Raw genomic sequence first — 6,273 nt, 5'->3', positions numbered from 1 at the left:
GCACTCACACTCCCTGGGTCCGCAGCATGACGGTGTGAGCTGCAGTAAGCTCAGTGTCACTACTAGCAGGGAGCCGGCTGAGAGCCATTCTGCACATCTTTTTAGAAGGAGGAGAAGGGATCGTCGCTGAAGGAGGTAACGAGAGACCGGGGATTGACAGGGGGTGACCTGGCTGGACCTGGGGAGAACTTTGATGTCACATCTGACATGTCAGATGCGACAGAACTCAGAGGAGGAGGATGAGCGCAGCGTGCGCGGCGGCCATTTTAGATCATGGGGTTGAGTGGGACTAGGGGGGCACTTTGGCCACATCGGGCACCAGGGAGGCGACTTATCTCCCATCTGACATGATTAATTATACCAGGTGGGAGATAAATCTTTTTTTTCCGGTTTAATTTTCGTTTGCAGCCGCTCAGCATTAGAACCTGCTGTCAGTCAGTGCTGAGAGCGCGTATACAACCACTGATCACTGCATACTGAGCAATGACTAAAAACTCATCGGGGCCATCCCTATGACTGAAAGCCGGACACTGTCATATTATATGTTTATGACCTCATGTAAATATTTCTTAGCTATTTTGTAACACATTATTTTGTATATATGGCTGATTTTTACCTGGTCGGAGATAATAGAGATTTGGATTCACAGTGGCATTTTCCTATATTTCACATATTCCAAGGAGAACTTTTTAGCAGTGACCACATGGCCCCTGCGTATGGGGGAGGAAGCACAGTCGGCTCTTTCCACCTTGAAAATAAGACCTACCTGGAAAATAAGCCCTAGTAGGATTTTTAGGGCTTTTTTGACTAGACTAAAAATATAAGCCCTGTTCTAAAAATAAGCCCTAGTTTCCATAGGGAAGTGTCCAAGCATCTAAAAAAGTTAAAGAATACAGCAGGACTCGTCATCAAAGAAAGCAGACACCCCCAAAAGAAAGCAGACCGACCCCCCCCAAAACAAAAACCGCACTTACCAGACCCCAAACAATTACAGTTGGCAAGTACCGATGGTGGATGGGCTCTCACACAGAGATCTGTGTCGGTGTCAGGTCACTCACTGTTCCCGCTGCATTGCACCGCAGAGCTGTGTATACAGTGACAGAGAAGGCAGAGGCAGTAATAAACCGTCTCTGCCTTATGTAGAGATGGACGGATTTCCTCTCCGTTGCTACATGTTTGTGTATAGATGCACTGCTATGTAATGAGATTGTAGAACATCACTGCAGAGTAGGAGTCAGATGGTTCCGATATTTAACCCCTTCACCCCTGGCCTATTATTCGGGGGGTTTTATTGTTTTTTTCTCACATCTTCTTCTGATAGCCATAACTTTTTTACTTTTATGTGAATTTTGCAATATAAGGGCTTGTTTTTTTCCGGAACAAGTTGTACTTTTAAATGAAACCATGAGTTTTACCATATAGTGTACTGGGAAACGGCAAAAAAATTCCAAATGCAGAAAAATTGCAAAAAAAGTGTGATTGCACAATTGTTTTTGAGATATTTTATTCTCTGTGTTCACTATATATGTGATGCCTGAGGTCGGTACATATTCGTCAACATCAAACATGAATAGGTTTACTTTTCTCTAAGGGGTTAAAAAAAATCAGAAGTTTGTCCAAAAAAGTGGCGTACATTTTGCGCCATTTTCCGTAACCGGTAGCGTTCACATGATCTATGGCTCAGTGACGGCTTATTTTTTGTGTCTCAAACTCAAGATTTTAATGGTACCGTTGTTTGCGCAGATACTACAGTTTGATCGCCTGTTATCGCATTTTGCGCAAGATTTACTGCGACCAAAAAACGTAGTTTTAGCGTTTGGCATTTTTTTGCCCCTATGTCGTTTAGCAATCAGATTAATTGGTTTTATATTTTGATAGATCAGGTATTTTTGAACGCGGCGATACCAAATGTGTATATTTTTATTTTTTTTAACCCTTTCATTGTCAATGGGGTGAAAGGAGTGTGATTTGAACTTTGATTTGTTTTTTTTTTTAATTTTTGAAAACTTTTTTTACTTTTCTTTTTTATTTTACTAGTTCCCCTAGGGGGCTATAAGGATCAGCAGTCTGATCGCTCATTCATTTATCCAGATCAGAGCAGCACTGGTCAGATCAGGAAAAATACTCATCTCCTGTAACCTGCAGTACCTGGCTGCTTGTTACAGGACCTAAGTCATGTGGGCTACAGGAGTCATTATATGTACCACCATGACAACCATCGGATACACGTGATCATGTCACGTGACTTCCGGTGGAGGCCTATGAGTAAAGTTTTATGGCAATTGCGATTATACTGGCACTGTCATATTTTGACAGCGCAATTTAAGGGGTTAACAGGCACGGGCAGATCGCGGATCTACTCGTACCTGCTAGGCACACATCTCAGCTGTACAAATCAGCTGAGGTGTGCGCCTATCTCCGCCGGCTGCCGGCAGCAGCAAGAGGGAATAAACACTATGACCGCTAGGACATATTTTTACTGCAGTCGTTAAGGGGTTAAAGTCTACGAGCTCCGAAACCAGTTTAGAATACCTAAACTTTGTTATTTACATAATTTTTCTAGTTTAGGAGTGAAATATAATGTGGGCACATTTTGTAATTGGGATAATTTTCACTATTTTGCTGCCTTCATACAAGAAATGATTGGTAAATTGTGCCCGTCAGCGAGTGTGTCGCGGGCGGAGGAGGGGACGCTGCGCTCTCCCACTGCTCGGGTCCGGCTGCTGCTGCTGCTGCTCAGTGGCTCGAGCGGTGGGCCGGATCCCGGGGACTCGAGCGGCACTCCTCCGTGAGTGAAAGGGGGTGGTTTGGTTTAGGGATATTGTCCGTGACGCCACCCACGGTTGTGGTGATTTTGGTGACACCACCGCTGCTCTGGACGGGGATCCCGGGAGCGGTGACAGGGAGCAGCTTGGTTGTTAGTTCTCCCCTCCGTGGGTAGGGGGTTGGTTGTCCCGGGGCCCGGTGATGGGGTAGGGCTGGATGGCAGGCGGGTTGCGGGGCCTGGTGAGGTGCAGGGTCGCAGGGCAGCGCTGTGCCGCACGGCACGGTGGTACTCACTCAGCCCAATGATGAAGACACAGTTCTCGGTAAAACACTCGGCTGGATGGACGGGTCCCACAGACGGCTGCGGTGTTGTTGCTCCCGGCAGGTTGGTGGTAACTGCCTTTCCCTGCACCTAAGCTGCTTGTACGGTTCCAATGGGTTCCCACCGGTAACCCGCTCCCCGACTTGGATATGGGCCGGAGGAGCCCCTTTTGCCCGCAGGCGCTGGCCCTGAGAAACGGTTGCCTTGGCGGTGGCGGTGTCTCCCTCACTAGGTTGGACTGTTGCCTTGTCGGGACTTGACTGTTTGGAAACCCAGGAGGTCCCCTTCACTAACGGATTCGGCAAATTCACGGCGACTCCTAGCCTTGCCGGGGTCTGAAAAGCCCCTGCCAGATGGTGCTAGCTTCTCTTCATGTACCGGTCCGGTACCGCCGGGCCACCGCCCGTCCACGGTCCTTACGGTAGACTCCAATCGGCCACTCCTGCAGACAGTCACCACCGTCTGCCAACCTTGCTGATCTGTCTGGGCCACACACCCGGACCAACTTCAGTTTGCTTAGCTGTCACTTTTCTCCTCTCTCAACACTTTCCCTCCTTCCACTTTCACTTCCAAACTCTATCTGCCTGGTTTTTCCCGCCTCCAGGACTGTGAACTCCTCGGTGGGCGGGACCAACCGCCTGGCCCACCCCCTGGTGTGAACATCAGCCCCTGGAGGAAGGCAACAAGGGTTTTGTGTCTGACTTTGATGTGCCTGCTGGGAGTGTGGGGTGTTGTGGTGTTGTTCTCTGTGGCCCCTGGCTTGTCCAGGGCACCACATTCCCCCTTAGTTAAATGCAGACCGTCCGCGGGCTGCCCGTCCATCACCGGTTTTATTGTTACCAACTGAAAAAGATAAAAAACGGTAACAGACATACAATCATAATAACTTCTTCCCACAGCAGGAGGTACTCTTACTTAAAACGTTGCGTAAACGGGTACGGCTTCCGCTTTCTCCCACCCAAGCAAACTGGCCCTGATGCTGCCCCTAAGCAAATGGGCAGCACCCCTTGACCCCAGTCCTGCACAAGTTGCCAGAGCAGGTTCTGTCCTTTTCAGGGGACCCACATCCATGGGGACCCTCTGAAACCCCCAGAGGATTGCCACCGGTTCCGGTGGTGGCTGGGCCCCAGCCTGCTCCACTGCGGGCCCTTCCTCCAATCTGCCTCTCCGGAGGCGGTCACGGTAGAAGCTGTAACAACATTTTTATTTACAAGCCACAAGTTTGTGGTTGCCTTGCAAGTTCTCAGGCATGTTCATAGTAGTTTCTATGTAAAATGGTTAAGGGGGTCCCAACGGGGACCAGTTGCCGGCTACGACCGGTTCCAAATCAGGTTGACAATCAGGTAATTCTTTCACGGTTTCATTCACTTATCATTTGCAAAAACTTTCAAAACTTTAACACACTGGTGGTCCCAATGGGGACGGTGACAACGGCATTCCGCTGCCCTTACTCTGAGTCTTCTGATGAGGCGGCCCCATCCTCCGCTACCAGCATATCAAACATGCAGTGACATGCCTGCTGTGACATGGGTGCCCGGTATCCGTTCCCACCATTATGCGCGATGTAATAAACTACCGGTTCTCCCACATAGCGGAGACGCTCACTTGCCTCCTCACCTTCAGGGGTGGGCTCAGCACCAGAGCTGGAGTCACTGGAGTCACCATCGCTTGTCTCTGCGTCAGGCCGGTTGCCGCCAGCTGCCGCAGCCTCCTGGCTTCCAGTATCCAGCACATCAGATCCTTCTGCAGTAGCACGGGGCAGCAGGTCAGGCGAGTTTACACTGAGGCGCCCCATAAGTAACGGCAAGGGCGATGCATGGGTCGAGACTAGGCCGGGCCCCTCAGCCGCAGTGGCCGATCCTGGTAGGACATAGGGACGTGGGTCACCAGTCGGCTCTGTTACATCTGTTCCCATCCCGTACATCGGGGTAGTTGCAATCAGCATCTCCACCTCGTTGGTCCACTGCTCCATCATCCTGAAGATCTGATTCTGTTGACGGTGGTTGAACTCAACTACTCTGGCCCTCATCCACACCACAGTCCCGGGCTCGGGCACGGAACCCGGTGCAATCACTGCCGGGGCCTCCAACACATTTTCGTTAAGGGGCCTTGGCTCCGGTGGCCTCTGGGGAAGCAGTTCAGGGCTGCCCCGGGCGTCTGCAGCCGGTTGGTCTGCTTGGGCGGGCGGGCAGGGTACCGCTACCGGTTGGACAGGTAGCGGGCCTAGTGGCGGGGCGGCACCGGCCAACGCGGGTAGCGGGGAAGGCAGCAGGGTGAACGGGTATAGGCCGGGCCCCTCAGCCGCAGTGGCCGATCCCTCGGGAATACAGGGACGTGGGTCTCTTACCCGTTCCTCCAAATCTTCCTCCACCTCGCATCTTCGCATAGCAGCCACCACGTCCGCCATGTCGGCCTCCCACTCCTCTAGGAGGAGCTGCATGCGGGCCTGCAGATGATGATTGAGCGGGGCGGTCCGGTCCTCCACCCACGCCGCTGTGCCGGGCGCAGGGGTTTCGCTGCTGGTAGTTGGAGCGGACATCTTAGCAGTCGTGCTCTCCAGGAACTAGCAACAAGATGGCCGCAGAGTCCTGGCGTCCCTGCTTTTATAGCCGCGCTCACATGCGACCAGCCGCCATTTCGTCCCCCTTAGCCTCTTTCCGGCTCCTCCTCTATTGGGGCGGGGTTTAGGCCTTCGCGCCTCCACTACTCGAGGAGATGCTCGAGCGGGAACTCTTCACGCCCAAGATGGCGGCTTTTCAAATTTTCCGGCCGGACACCTCCAGCGGTCACACTTCCACCAATCGGTAGAACGGTAGGATCCTGTTCGTGACGCCAAGTTGTCGCGGGCGGAGGAGGGGACGCTGCGCTCTCCCACTGCTCGGGTCCGGCTGCTGCTGCTGCTCGGTGGCTCGAGCGGTGGGCCGGATCCCGGGGACTCGAGCGGCGCTGCTCGCCCGTGAGTGAAAGGGGGTGGTTTGGTTTAGGGATATTGTCCGTGACGCCACCCACGGTTGTGGTGATTTTGGTGACACCACCGCTGCTCTGGACGGGGATCCCGGGAGCGGTGACAGGGAGCAGCTTGGTTGTTAGTTCTCCCCTCCGTGGGTAGGGGGTTGGTTGTCCCGGGGCCCGGTGATGGGGTAGGGCTGGATGGCAGGCGGGTTGCGAGGCCTGGTGAGGTGCAG

This window comes from Anomaloglossus baeobatrachus (genome assembly GCF_048569485.1).
Source record: "Anomaloglossus baeobatrachus isolate aAnoBae1 chromosome 5 unlocalized genomic scaffold, aAnoBae1.hap1 SUPER_5_unloc_3, whole genome shotgun sequence".
Lineage (NCBI taxonomy): Eukaryota > Metazoa > Chordata > Amphibia > Anura > Aromobatidae > Anomaloglossus > Anomaloglossus baeobatrachus.
The sequence above is the reverse complement of the archived record's forward strand: the minus strand, read 5'-3'. Positions refer to the sequence as shown.